This window comes from Rhineura floridana, chromosome 4, assembly GCF_030035675.1.
Source record: "Rhineura floridana isolate rRhiFlo1 chromosome 4, rRhiFlo1.hap2, whole genome shotgun sequence".
In the NCBI taxonomy this organism is placed as follows: domain Eukaryota; kingdom Metazoa; phylum Chordata; class Lepidosauria; order Squamata; family Rhineuridae; genus Rhineura; species Rhineura floridana.
The window spans coordinates 207,588,701-207,604,289 of record NC_084483.1 but is presented as its reverse complement, the minus strand read 5'-3'; the positions used below and the strand labels follow the sequence as shown (position 1 = coordinate 207,604,289).

Sequence of the window (15,589 nt, the reverse complement as noted above, 5' to 3'; positions counted from 1 at the left end):
GGACCAAACCAATATAACCCATAGGGGTTACATTAGCCTAGGACCTTAACTTTGCCTTGACCAGGTTGCCTTCCCACTGTCTCTTGGGAAGGGTCTCTCTGCTCTCCCTGGAGTGTGATTAGTTTGCACTGGTGGCATCACACGCGGCCTCTTGAAATCCTTCACCCAATTTGTGCACAGACAAATTGGGGAGTGGGTGGCAGCACTTCAATGAATTTCTCCAAGGAGAGGAGAAATTCTCCTGCAATTTCTCATGGGGGGAGAGCTACCGTCATCAGTGATAGGAGCACATCTGCTTTCTTTTTCCCCTGAGATCTCCCCCCCGACCCGCCCTTGCTGCAAGTGGCAATAGTGGCATCGGCCATCTTGGCAACCGGACAATCATCTCCCATCCTCCGCAAAGTCCTGCAATTTCAGGGCGTTGGTGGTGGAGGGAGGGGAGGGAGGCTGTCACAACAATATGGTGCTCATGTCCTTATGTACTTATTTGGGGGAAATTCTGCAAGGTGGCTTTTTTCTAAGGGGAATGAGAAAAGAAAAAAACCTCAGAAATTTTCTCAGAAAAAAAGTCATCTGAAAATGTGGCTCAGCTAAAGTTTGCACCTGAGGAGTTGGGCAAGTGGAGATGGAAATGGACTGCCTTCAAGTCGATCCCGGGTTTTCCTGGTAAACGGTATTCAGAGGTGGTTTGCCATTGCCTCCCTCTGAGGCTGAGAGGCAGTGACTGGCCCAAGGTCACCCAGGGAGCTGCAAGGCTGTGTGGGGATTCGAACCCTGGCCTCCCAGGTCATAGTCCCACACCTTAACCACTACATCACACTGGCTCTCTTGGGCAAGTGGAGGGATCCCTAAAGCTCCTTGGTTGCTAGTGACCCTTTTGAATCCAGCAACCACAATGATCTGTCCAACATCCTGACATTTTGCCTGGAATTACTTTACCTCTATCGCAGGTGTGGGGAACCTTTGGCTCTCCAGATGTTGCTGAACTACAACTCCCATCATGCCTGGCTATTGGCTTGGCTTGTTGGGGCTGATGGGAGTTGTAGTCTAATAACATCTGGAGGACCAAACATTCTTTGCACTCGCTATACAGCATGATCCTTGCCCACACTGCAACTCAGAGTTCAGATTGTTTTAGAAGGAATCATCATCACCATCCCATTTCATTGTTTATGTGCCTGTAATGTTCCATCTATGTGAATGAAGTTTTACAAAGTACAAGAGGAAAGATCTCCTGCCCCGAGGGGCTTACAATCCTTCTTTCGACACAAAGGGAGGCAACAAGAGAGAAACTGAGAAAGGCATAAATGGGGGAAGAACACTGCCATTCTTAGAGTTAATTCTACCTTGATAATGAAGAATTAGGAATAAATAATTGAGAAGCACATTTCAAGCGCTCGGAATTTTTTGGATACATTTTCTTGGCAGCGGAGGTTGCTCCATTAAGGCAAGTGGGGCGGTGCCCCGCCAAGCTCAGTCTGCCCTCAGTCAGCCCCCACCCGCCAGTCTCCTGCCTGGCCTGCCTCCCTCCGTGCTAGGCGGCGGCCCTGCCTGCCATCTTCCTCCCACTCCTTAATCTCAGGGTTGCATGGCTCTGCTGTCATTGGCTGTGGCTGCCCTGACTGTTGGGCACCCTGACGTCTGCCCCACCAGTCCCAGTGGGCACGAGTCACCACTGTCTCCTGGCCGTCCATAACAACATTAGGAACACGGGAGGCTGCCTCATGCTGAGTCAGACCAATGGTCTCTCTAGCTCAGTACTGTTGACACAGACTGACTCAGGCCTCCCTTGGAGACATCAGGGAATGAACCTCAGACCTTGTGGATGGAAGGCAGATGATCTGCCACTGAGCCCTTCCCACTGTAGGCCAAATAGTGTTATCTCTTACAGCTGGATCCGGCCAGTGGCCCACCTAGTCCAGCACCCTGTTCTCACAGTGGCCAACCAGGTGCCCCAATGGGAAGCCCTGAGTGCAAGAGCACCCTCCCCACTTGTGATGGCTCACAACCAATATGGAGAGGCACACTGACTCCAACAATGGAAGCAGGACATAGCTGTTATTGTCAGCTCTCCAGATTTTGCAGGACTACAGCACCCATAATCCTTGGCCATATGCATTGCTAACTGCTGTTGACAGGAGTTGGAGCCCAACAACATGGGGGAGGGGCGGCACAGGTTCCCCACCCTGCTATGTGTCATGGGGGAAGGACTGAGCCATGGAATCTGGCCTAAGGTCACCTAATAAATTGGTGGCGACGGTGGGATTTGAACTTCAGACTTCCCATCTCATAGCTTGAGCCTCTCCACTCTTTTAACTCTCAACAGGGGGCAGGCAGAAGCTCAGCGGTAGAGCACACTGCTTGCCTGAAGAAGGCCCCGGCTTTCAAGTCTCCCAGTTAAAAGGAGCAGGTAGCAGGTGATGGGAAGGACCACTGGGCAGCCTCGCTGGGGCAGAGAGGAGAGGAGAGGGCTGCTGCCAATCAGAGCAGACAATACTGGCCTAGATGGGCAAATAAGCTGACCTGGTATAATGCATCTGCCTGTGCTCCATGAGGTCTGGAAGCATGACGGCTGCCGGGAATCTCATCCGTGATGTGATGCGAGAGTGAACAGCAGTGCACCCAGAGAGACGCGAGCATGTGGACCCTCCATGAGCACCCTTCCTTCAGGGCTGCCGGTGTGGTCGCAGCGCAGGATGGCCTGCCCCTGCCTGCCTGTGCTTGTGTCCCTGTCCCTTTGTTCCAGAGCACAAAGTGTGACAAACACTTCCCTGGGAGGTTTCCTCGGAGGGTGCCGAGGGGTGCCCAGCTGTTAGTCAGGGGAACAGTCAGGTGGCTTCTTCAGAGGGCTGGACTCACCGATCCACATGTGAATGGCTGGGGAGGTTGATGTGTGTGTGCGTGTGTGCCTCCCGTGTACATATATAGGGGGCCACGCTGACAAAGAGACAGAGCTCGATTTGAACATCAGAGGAAACCGTGGGACTCGGAGCGCACAGGCAGGTAGGCGCTCGCCCCCCCCCCTCCCATCGCCAGCCTGCCACTCCGCTCTCTTTGTCCCGGGGATGCCTAGCGCTGCTTGGGAAAGTGAGTGCCTTGCCCTTCCCAGCCCAGAGCTTTGCAGCTGGGAGATTTCGGTGGGAAGGGCCTGGGAGGGGGGCTCGGGGGCTTTAGGGCTGTCTGCTGACCTCCCCCTCCTCCCCCCAACCTCTCCCGCGAGGAGATCCGCGGCTCAAAGATGTTTCCGTCCCTGAGCAGAGTTGAAAGAATGTCCCCTTCTTTTGATAAGGTTTGCCTGGAATGGTGGCATAGAGAGACAATTTGTCTTTTCAGAAAGCCAGCTACTTTTCTTCTTTTTTTTAAAAAAGGAAAAACCTCCGAGGCGGGGGGAAGCACAGAAAAAATGATCAAATTTGAGAGAAAGAAATATTATCGTGTATTGCAATGTATTAGTATGGGCAAGGCGGCATTTTGCTAATCATGCATATAGTGCTTTTAAAAAGTAAAGGACATCAATTTATTTGCCATAACACCCCCCCTTTTTTTTTTTGCTTTCCTGTTGATATTTCTCACCAGCTGGTGCTGAACTGTTTGTTTTGAAACTATTTCGTTAACAGGAAACCTTCTCCTATTGATCAAAGGCAACACTGTGCTCCCAGTTTTTCTGTTTCTTGCGTCCGTTTCATTCCCTTGCAAAGCGAATAATCCCCTGGAAGATTATTGTGCATTCCCTACAGAAATCTGTCCAACCTAGAAGCAAAGTTCCTTTAGGGTGCAGTCCTGTGCACCTTACCTGGGAGTAAGCTGCAGTGAACTGAGTGGGGCTCACTTCTGAGTAGACATGCACAGGATTGCACTGTTAGGCTCCTTGGATCATCATTTCCCCACAACTGATATTTTTAATCCCACATTCCATTTCTAAACCAACCCTGCCCCCACTCCAAAAAAACTTAAGAACTTTATTTATGGCTGACTTAAAGGTTTGTTCCCGGAACCGGTTGAATGAGGAACGAAGCTTTTTAAACTGCCCGCAGAGAAAGGGCTGAATATTTTAAGCCTTGTTCTGGGAAACACTCACAGGCTTTGACTAAGGACGACAAAACTTCTTTTCCCTCTCTAGGACTACGTTTTTGTGGCTGAAGGGTTGGGGGTCTTTGTTTAGCACTTTCCCTGTACTGTGTAATTTCGCCAATTATAGTCAATTTTACGATAGGATGCACACCGCGCCACTTGCGCTTCTGCAGAGGTCCAACCAACTGGGGAAATCTATAGCAAATGCAGATCCACAGTGGGTTGGGGTGGATTTATTGCAAAGGATAGAAACTAGGTGGATAGATAGGTAGATAAGTAGGCAGGTAGGATGTTGTGGTTGCCGCAATTACAAGGGTGTGTGTGTTCTCCTATTTCAGAACTGCGTTACAATCGAAATTCCAAATGCCTTTATGATGAAATGCAGCCTTGTATTGTAGTTTGCTCTGGTTTTTAGAAAGGAAATGAATGAGAACTGGGTTTTTCCATTATGATTATCTCAGTTAGATCAATGGCACCTACTTCCCAGATGACATTTGGTGTATGTAAGTTTATATAGTCCCATTCTCTGGCATGCAGGAAAACTAATTGTAGCTTTCCATAAAGGACAGGGGGAGGATTAAACATGGTGGGGATTTAACGGTATCCTCTAAAGAACACTGTTGGACAGTGCCTATCTGTTTGATTTCTTTCCTGTGTCTGTCAGATGCAAGCATATCTGATAGTTACAAACATGGTGTTAAAATGGAAATACTGCAACAGCAAGCAAAACCTTTGCAATGCTTTGGATAATTAAAAAAAAAAAGGAAGATAGATTCCTGAATGTGCATTTATGAACATAGGAGAAAATGGAGTGCAATTTTAGGCTTTGAGAATACTTTCCTAAAGCTGTAGTTTTACTAGAAAGCAATTCCTGTTGGGCGCCTAGAGACTCGGCTTCCAAGTGCACCCGTCTTTGAGCTGCATCTCTCTCTGCTGCTCCCTTTGTGAAAACCACACAACCTGGCTAGAGTTGGGTAAGAGTTGCACACATGCTTAACTCTTCCAAAAGTACATAACAAGAGCCTTTGCCAGATCAGACCAAAGGCCGGTCTAGTCCAGCCAGGTGCCTCTGGGAAGCAAGAACTGAGTGTGATAGGAGCACCTTCCCCACTTGTGATCTCGACCAACCTCTGTTCCCAGAGGCTGCGTGCACCTTTCATAACTAATAGTCATTGATAGCCTTCTCCTCTGTTTAACTTGGTGGCATCACTGCATCTTGTGGGAGAAAAAGCCATAGTTTCACTATGCGCTGAGTCCTTTCCTTTGTCTGTCCTGAATCTTCCAACATTCAGCTTCACCAGATGTTCCCCTTGGGCATTATGAGAGAGGAAGGAAAACGTTTCCCACACCATGCATAATGTTATCAGCCTCTTACTCACCTTTCTTCCAAACTAAAATACTCCAAACCTTTTTGGGGTTTTCCCCACTGGAGTGTTGCTCCAGCCTTCTGATCATCTTCGTTGCCCTTTTCTGCACTTTCCCCCAGATCCCCAAGGATATCCTTTGAAGGTGAAATCCAGTCAGCTGGATGGCATCCAGGGTAGTGGTGGTGAACTCGGACAATCATTTTATTTATTTGTTTGTTTATGATTTGATTTATATCCCGCCCTTCCTCCCAGCAGGAGCCCAGGGCAGCAAACAAAAGCACTAAAAACATCATAAAAACAGACATTAAAATACATTAAAACAAAACAACTTTAAAAACATTTTTAAAGCTCTGAAGACTTTAAAAAAAAAACATATTTTTAAAATAATAAGGTTTAAAAGCATATTAAAAAGCAATTTTCCAAAGGTTAACTCAGTCATGGAATGTATGTATGTATGTATGGCCTTGGAAGCTGCATTGTTCTTGCCAAAGGCGGGGGGAAATATGACCAATTTTGAGTGCCATCTCAGAAATCCAGGGGGGCTGCCAGGGAACAGTTAGATTCTCCTCCAACCATCACAGGATAGTACCAGTAGAGCCCATTCAAATTATGGGGCAGAAGGCAGGGCACCCAAAATGCAGAGGGGCCAGAGCCAATGACAGGCCAAGGCCACAAATTCTGGTTTTGTCCTCATCTTCTTCCCTGCTGAGTTCTACAAAGGCAGCCCTGAGGCTGACCGGCGGGGCCACCCCTTAGACTGCTGTGTAAGTAAGAAAGGAGGCAGGTGCAGGCCGGCTGAGGACAGTCTGAACTTGATGGGGTGAGATGCCCCACTTACGCTAATGGATCAGCCTGGGCTGGATGCTCCAGAACAGGCTGGTGCCGCCTGAGACCCTGGAAAAGCCATGGCCAACCACGGTAGGTGGACAAGTACCCTATCCTGGCTTGAGCTGGCTTCCTGTGTTCCCAGCGCACGGTAAGTGGTCAGAATGCAGGACACAGAATAATGGGCTCAAGTTGCAGGAAGCCAGATTTCGACTGGACATCAGGAAAAACTTCCTAACTGTTAGAGTCATACAACAATGGAACCAATTTCCTAGAGAGGTAGTGGGCTCTCCGACACTGGAGGCCTTCAAGAGGCAGCTGGATAGCCACGTGGATGCTTTGATTTGGATTCCTGCATTGAGCAGGGGGTTGGACTTGATGGCCTTATAGGCCCCTTCCAACTCTACTATTCTATGATTCTATGATCTGTGTGTCTGCTCATTGCATGTGTGTCTGCTATAGAAATGTGCAGACAGGCAGGGTCACACAGGCATCTTTATCACAAGTATGACTGCAACGCCAGGTAATCACGTGTGTTGGTGGATGTACGACGGCAGATATAGCGCCGCCACCCCCCATGGGATTTATGCACCTCTCAAGACATGCTGCTTTGCGAGGGAGGCCCTACATCGGTTCTCACCGCATGTTCAGCTGCTGATCAGGACATGTGCAGAGTCGGCCAAGCAACATAGATGGATCTGCAAAGGGGCTTGTGGCACTTTAAAGCAGACTTCGCCAAGTGAGCGCCCTCCAGACGGTTTTGGACTACAACTCCCATCAGCCCCAGCTGATGGGAGTTGTAGTCCAAAACCGTCTGGAGGGCACCTGGTTGGCAAAGGTTGCCTTAGAGACAGAGTGGCACAATGCCCTCATCTTTCACAGACTAGAGAACTCCTTAGGCTTCTCGAGTTCTCAAAAGTCCCGACCCCTTTCCCCTTGGCTACCTGTTAAGTGCCCCCCCGCACGGCCCACATACCTCAAATCTCCCCCCACCTCAAAATCCAGCATTGGTGGAACACCTCGGTTACTCTTCCTCCTCTGCTGAAATAGATCCTGCATACACTGGACTGAACAAGCGCATAATGCCCCTGTTTCCTTCCCTCCTTGTTAACCCTTCCCCCCCCCCGGCAAAAATTATTACCTGAATGTCCACCTTTCCTCCCAAAAGCATAAGGTGACATACAGGCCACAACTATTTTATTTATTTATTTATTACATTTATATCCCACCTTTCCTCCAAGAAGCTCAAGGTGGCGTACATGGTTCTCCTCTCTCTCCATTTTATCCTCACAACACCCCTGTGAGGTAGCTCAGACTGAGAGACTGTGACGGGGCCAAGGTCACCCGGTGTGTTTCATGGTTGTGGAAGGTTTTGAACCCTGGTCCCACAGGTCTGACACTCCAACCAGTGCACCTCACTGGCTCTATGATTCTATGATTCTCTTTATCACATTAGATTTCATCTCCCCAATGATCTCAGGTCATAATCCAACATCCAAACATCCACACCGCAAATTTAAAGCCTGTGGCTTCTCCCAAAGAATCATGGGAGCTGTAGTTTGTTAAGTGCACTGGGAATTGTAGCTCTGTGAGGGGGGTAAACGACCATTCCCAGCATTCTTTGAGGGAAGCCATGTGCTTCAAATGTGCTTAAATATATGGTGTGGATGTGACAAAATTGTTATTCCCTTCCCTGTCTCCATTTTATCTTCACAGCAACCCTGCGGGATAGGTTAAGTTGAGAGACAGTGGCTAGCCCCAGGGCACCAAGTGAGCTTTTCCTATCTACATGGGGATTTGAACCTAGTCCAACCCTCTAACCACTACACCACAGGGCATGGACCTATCTTGTTACCCTGTAAAAAACTATACACATTGATAGCATCATTGGATTCCTGCATTGAGCAGGGGGTTGGACTTGATGGCCTTATAGACCCCTTCCAACTCTACTATTCTATGATTCTGTGATTCTAACTATTAAAAATAAAGAGTTATGTGAACCTGGTGTACTAGTGAAATGAACATAAGTATGCCAAGCGTCTGTAAAGAGCTGAAGCCTGTCTTCAATGTTTATTTATTTATTAAATTTATTTATTAAATTTCTATACTGCCCCATAGCCGAAGCTCTCTGGGCGGTTCACAACAGAATTATGTTATGCTTTTAACTGTGGAAACTCAGGGAAGACTGCCACTGTTTTCAGTGGCGGCTGGTGGCTCCATGTCAGTGGGGCAGTGGAATCCGCTCCGGGTTTTAGTCCACACATTCAAGGAGCTGAAGCGCCTTGGACAGATGGGATGCTATTTTGCAGATGGGATTCAATCACATACCGGCAAATTCAACTTGTGCAATTAAACTGGCTTTGGCGCTCTTGCACAACAGATCGAATTTTTTCTTTTTTAAAAAAAGGACTTTTTGCTGTAAGGAAAGTAACAGGAAAATGCACTGGGAAGTGTGGAATAACAATTGCTAGATGCTGCACCGTATAACCTCCCCACAAACGTATCAAAATGAATGCTCAATAAACCATCAAAGCTGTATCTCCTCCTACAAACTTTGCACAATCGAATCAGGATGAGTTTCAATAAACTGGTTGTCTGGAAGTGACCTCAGAGAAGTAAAAGGGAAAGGGTCCAAAATAGCTCTGATTATTTCGTTGGGAATAAGTGGGCAGATGTGTTTATAGGGAAGGACAGCACATTTTTGAGGTACGCAGAATCCTTCAGGCAACAATTTATTTATTTAACAAAATGTATATACCACTTGACTGTAAAAAAAAACCCCAACCTCTACATGGTTTACAAAAGACAATAAAATTATCAATAAAACAGTCATAAACAAGTAACTAAAACATTTTTAAAAAATGATTTAAAAACAGCTGTAAGCTAAGAAGAGATCAAAACATTTCAGTATCTGTGTGTCTGGATAGGCTTGCCTAAACAGAAAAGTTTTCAGCAGGCACTAAAAAGAATACAGCGAAGGCGCCTGCCTGATGTCAAGAGGCAGGGAGTTCCGAAGAGCAGGTGCTGCCATATCAAAAGAACGATTTCTTACAAGTGCGGAACAAGTATTATGTGTCACTTGTCATTAGGAGATTTGGGCTGCAATTCCACCAATACGCAGACGATACCCAGATCTTCCTCTCATTTAAATCTTCCCCACCAGCGGTGATAGAAATGCTGTCTAAGTCTCTGGAGTCGGTGAGGGACTGAATGAGCAGGAGTAAGCTCAGACTGAAACCTGATAAAACTGAGGTTCTGTTGGTGGGTGATAAAGAGAAATTGGGGGTTACTGATTTGATGCTCAACAGGGTACTATTGCCCCTAAGAGATCAAGTCCGGAATTTGGGGGTCATTCTTGACTCCCAGCTATCTACGGAGGCGCAGGTAGTGGCAGTCAGTCAGGTGGCGCTTTATCAGCTACATCTTGTCCGAAGGACACGCCCTTACCTCCCGAGCCACTTGCTTCCCAAAGCAGTACATGCTCTGGTCTTATCCCGGCTGGTTATTGTAATGCCTTATATGTTGGTCTTCCCTGGACTACGGTTCGTAAGCTGCAGCTAGTGCAGAATGCGGCAGCTCGCCTGATTAAGGGCAGTCGCCGCTGTGACCATATCACCCCAGTCCTTAAGGAATTGCACTGGCTACCTGTGGTTGCACGGGCCAAATTTAAGATCCTGGCTTTAACTTATAAGGCTCTTCATGAGTCCAGCCCACTCTATTTAAAAAGTCGCCTTCACTCGTACCAGGGGCGCCGGCTTACAAGATCGTCCTTGAATGGCTCACTTCTTATACCTCCAGTAAAAGAGGCGAGGTTGGTGAGGACAAGGTCTAGAGTCTTTTCTGTCGTGGCTCCTATGCTTTGGAATTTGTTGCCAACTGACCTCCGTCAGGCCCCCTCCCTGCTATGCTTTCGGCAGACCTTGAAGACCTGGCTCTTTACCCAGGCGTGGGAAGGGGATTAGGCTGGCAGACTGCAGTTCTTGGGGGGGGGGTTAAATTCAATTTCGGCTGGCAGATTGCAGATCTTGGGGGGGTTAAATGTTTAAGTTTTTAATTTTTAATTTCTAATTGTTAGGATTTTGATTATGTCTATATGGAATGTACTTGTGTTTGGTTGTAAGTCGCCCAGAGTGGCAGATTAACCTGTGCTAGATGGGCGTCCAACAAATCTAATAAATACATAAATACTTGTAACAGTACCTGTTCCACAGATTGGGCACATATAGGGTAAAGTGGTCTCTCAAGTAAACTGGTTCCAAGCTATTGAGGGCTTTATAAACTAGTAGTAACACCTTGAACTTGGCCCAGTAACAAATTGGCAACCTGTGCAGATCTCTGAGCACAGGTGTTATATGCTGACAGGGTCTGGCTGCAGCATTCTGCACTAACTGCAGTTTCCAGGTCAAGTGCAAGGGAAGCCCCATGTAGAGTGCACTGCAGTAATCCAGTCCTGAAGTCATCAGTGCCTGAACTACAGTGGCCAAGCTCTTCTGGCCCAGGAGTGGTCACAGTTGTCTCCCCAGATGCAGCTGATAAAAGGCCCTCTTAGCCGCTGAGGCTACCTGGGCCTCCAGTGACAGAGCTGGGTCCGGAAGCACCCCCAGACTGTGCTCCTTTGGGAGGAGTGCCACCCCACCCAGAGTAGGCAGTTGACTGCTCCCAGTGGCTTCATAGAGATATTAAATAGCATTGGGGATAACATGGCACTCTGTGACACCCCACAGAACAAATGCCAGGGGCCCAAAAGACAATCACCCAACACTACCCTCTGGACTACTTTGTAGGTAGGATTGGAACCACCGTAACACGGTGCTCCAGGTTCCCATTCCATGGAGCCGGTCCAGGAAGATACCAGGCTCAACGGTATCGAAAGCCACCAAGAGACCAAGAAGCAGGAGGAAGGTATTGCCTACACTATAGTATTGCTTTCAGCACCCTGGACAACTCCTTGAAAGTTAGGACTAAAACCTGGACCTGATTCATTGCCCCACTGACATCGGAGCTATAGTCTCATAGAGTCATAGAATAGTAGAGTTGGAAGGGGCCTACAAGGCCATCAAGTCCAACCCCCTGCTCAATGCAGGAATCCAAATCAAAGCATTCCCGACAGATGGCTGTCCAGCTGCCTCTTGAATGCCTCCAGTGTCGGGGAGCCCACTACCTCTCTAGGTATAGAAGTCTCCACTGAGAGTGAACACTAGAATGTCCACAGTTATGGAATGCCTATATTAAGACCAACCAAAATGTCACAAAATAGTGGCAAGCTTTTGCATTGTCCAGAACTCTTCATTAGGCAAGGTTTTACACAAAGGAGGGGCATGGAGACAAAGGAGACAAGCATGAATTATTTCTTTGAAAGTGTAAAAATTCAGCTTGATGTTGTTGCCATGGGGTCTGCTTTTAGACTCTGGGCCGTTCTGGGCTGCCATTTTCAGGTGGGATTCAGTCACATACCGGTAAATTCAGGTTGTGTGATTACAAGTTCATTTGGAGGTTTCATGAAATAAACCCACTTCCTCAATGGTTTGGACTTTTTGCGATAAGGAAAGTGCAGAGCTCGGAAGATTACTTTTAAAAAGTAATAAATTACAGTTACAGTTACATGGCCCAAAAAAGTAGTAATTACCATTACAATTGCAATTGCTCTGAAACTAACTGATTACTTTACTTTTCCTCCAAAGTAATCACTACAATTACATTTCAGTTACTTAAAAAAATGCAGCCAAGGTGCTGCCCTTGGCTGCTGCACATCTAAGCAGCCTAAAACAACATTAAAAATAAACACACACATACAGAGGTAGTAGAACAATTCTTTTTATCCATAAGATAGCAATGGTGGTCTCTCCGCTGGTAAGGGAGGTGGGGAGGGAGGCTGAGGCCACTACTCAGATCTTTTCCCGTCAAACCAAGTGCCGCCACCACCCCACTCAGACAGACAGCATAATCTCTCTCACTTAACCACCCACCAGACCCTGCCCTGCCACCAACTAAGGGACACTCACTCAAGCAAACATTTTCCCCTGAGATGCAAAAAAGTTAAAATACTGCAAATGCAGCACAGTAGCCAGAGAGGGTGGTGGAGGCCACTTTGTGTGCCAAGTGCAAACACAGTATTCTCTCTCTCTCTCTCTCTCTCTCTCTCTCTCTCTCTCTCTCTCACACACACACACACACACACACACACACACACACGTTGTCATCTTTCGCCTCCACAGTTCTTTATCTCCATTCTGCTGCTGCCTCCTCCTCCTCCTTTATCCATGTTCTTGACCTCCGGATCCTTTTCCCTCCACTCCATTCTTCACTACTATCCATTTTTTAAAATAATTGTTTTCTCCACTCCACCTCATCTCACTCTCCGCCTCCTCCCTCGTCGCCTCCTACCCATCCACAGAGCATGAGGAAAGAGCAACACTGCACAGAAGCCCAGTTTGAGGCACATGATTTTTATCCACAAATCAGAGGAGCAGAAGACGTCCCCTGCTCCCCCCCCAAGTAATGGCCAAAAGTAATTCTGGAAACGTTACAATTACTCCACAAAAGTAGTAAAATTACTGCTAGTTCTATTACAATCAAAATGTAAAGGAATTACCCACTCATTACTCAAAAAAGTAATGAATTACAAGTAATTCGTTACTTGTAACGAGTTACTTCCCAGCTCTGTGCACATTCAACAGCCAACATCATCTAACCTCCCTGCAAACAAATCAGGATGAATGCTCAATTCAACAGCCAACATCATCTAACTTCTCTGCAAATATATCAGGATGAAGCTCAGTGAACAAGTCATCTGGAAGTGCCCTCCATTCCAAGATGCAGATTGCAGGCTGAATGTGTCTCTTTATACACAGGACAGCTCTGGTCCAGGTTACCTGAAAGACCACCTGCCTCTCTATAGATCCATAAGACCACTTAGATCATCTGGTGAAATTCTCCTCATGGTACTTACTATGCCCTACAGACTATCATAGGCCAGTAGCCCCAAAACAGACATTTCCTGCTACTGCACTCTGGGATGCCCTTCCTCTCTGCCCTACATGAAGCAGAAATCATCAGCTGCTTCAGACATCTTGTTCAGCCTTTCCCTGACCCTTAAGATCTGACTCTGCTTTTGATTTGTTTGAATTCCATGAATTCCTGCTTATATATGCTTTTATACTACTGGGTGGTATTCAATGCTAGTCCCACTTAGAGTAGCCCCATTGACATTAATGACTAGCTTAAGTTCATTAATTTCAATGGGTCCAGAGTAGGACTTCGTCGAATACAACCTACTGCTCTGTTGGTTTTTATGTGGTATTTTTGTTTTAATGATATGGTTTATTGTTTCTATGTTGTACACCACTTAAGAGATTTTTAAAATATTAAGTGCTTTATAAATGCTTTTAAATAAATAAAGTACAGGTCTTAGGTTATAAAATCCTCGCATTCTGGGGTAAAGAAGCGATTGCTCCTTCCCCCTTTGGAGAACGTAAGGGCTGACTACAAGTAACCCGGACCAGTCTGTCCCACACCTTAAACAAAACACGCAGGTTCCTGGTTAGACAGACTGCAGACATTTAGAACAGTGGTCAGAACAGACTGCTGTCATTTGTCTCCAGCAGTTCTATCCTGCTGCATTAATAACAGCCAAGGTAAGGCCCTTCTTCATGAGTTGTGCAGAAGAAACAGTCTTTGTTGTGGGGTGATTTGATTTAAAAAGGTTTTGGGGGTGATGCTTTTCGAATCCTGAAAGGCACCTGCAGGAAATCACGTAACCTGGCTTTGTAAATGGGGCACTTAGGGTGAAGATGGGCACAGCCCTTAAGTTCAATAGAGAAGTGCATTTGCTGCTTGCCAAGACATTTCTTCTGAATGGGCATTCAAGTCATTTCCAGCACCGCTTCCTAATGCACGTTAGCTATCCATTCATACTGGAGCTGGGGGAAGGGGAACAGGAGGACAGGCTTGTTGTTGTTATGTGCCTCCAAGTCGACTACGACTTATGGCGACCCTATGAATCAGTGACCTCCAAGAGCATCTGTCATGAACCACCCTGTTCGGATCTTGTAAATTCAGGTCTGTGGCTTCCTTTATGGAGCCAATCCATCTCTTGTTTGGCCTTCCTCTTTTTCTACTTCTTTCTGTTTTCCCCAGCATTATTGTCTTTTCTAGAGAATCATGTCTTCTCATGATGTGTCCAAAGTATGATAACTAAAAAGGACAGATGATCACCAACCTATCAAAGCACTCACTTATTAGCTGAGTTCGAATTCAGTCAAGCTGTTTTGGGGGGGGAATTGTATCCTCCTGGAGACTTGCCAAACCCAGAGATTAAGCGGGAACTAGCACAGCAGCACAATCACATGCCTGTTTACTGAAAGTAACTCCCACTGTGTTTAATGGGGCTTACTTTCTAGGAAGTGTGTTTAGGATTGCAACCTGTGCCCTTTTTTTAAAATTCTAGATGCCTCCTTGCTGATCAAGGGCAAGCTGATATGGTGATTTCATTATGTATGCCCCCAAATTTAATTATCATAGAAATCATAGAATAGTAGAGTTGGAAGGGGCCTATAAGGCCATCAAGTCCAACCCCCTGCTCAATGCAGGAATCCAAATCAAAGCATTCCCGACAGATGGCTGTCCAGCTGCATGCCCCCAAAACCTGGGGTGGTGTGAGCTGGAAATGATGGGAAAATAACTCTTTCCCCAAACCTGCCATCACATTTTTTTAAGGGGGTGGCAGCATGTGGGGTAATGTTTAAGCCCTGCTCTTTGAAGATATTTTAAAGGACCGTACATTTTAACTTTTAATTTCTCATATATGCTCATGGGGTCAAACTGGTAGGGACTGACCAGGAATGAGGCCTTGGGGTTGTAGCAGATAGCTTGATGAAGAGGTCGACCTGGTGTGTGGCAGCTGTGAAAAAGTCAAACTCCATGCTAGGGATCATTAAGAAAGGCATTGAAAATAAAACTGCTGATATCATAATGACGTTATACAAATCTATGGTGCAGCTGCATTTGGAATATTGTGTACAGTTCTGGTCACCTCACCTCAAAAACAGCATTGTCCAGTTGGAAAAGGTTCCAAAAAGGGCAACCACAATGATCAAGGGGATGGAGCAACTCTCCTTTTAGGAAAGGTTACACGATTTGGGGCTTTTTAGTTTTTTAAAAAGGCAAGGAAGATAGGACAAGGTAGAGGTGTATAAGATTATGCCTAGTGTGGAGACAGCATATAGAGTTTTTCTCATTCTTTCATAATACTAGAACCTGGGGCCATCTAATGAAGTTGTGTTGGAAGACTGAGGACAGACAAAAGATGGGTTTTCTTCACAACAGCA

General features: G+C 46.6%; 1 protein-coding gene across 1 annotated transcript in view; it reads left to right on the top strand.

The window, feature by feature from the left end:
• Positions 1-2,927: 2,927 nt before the first annotated feature.
• PNOC (prepronociceptin) overlaps positions 2,928-15,589 on the top strand; it is a 70,306-nt gene continuing 57,644 nt past the window's right edge. The window contains exon 1 of the mRNA XM_061626504.1: positions 2,928-3,003. The gene's annotated coding sequence lies outside the window, so the exon portion shown is untranslated. The remainder of the gene's footprint in view (positions 3,004-15,589) is intronic.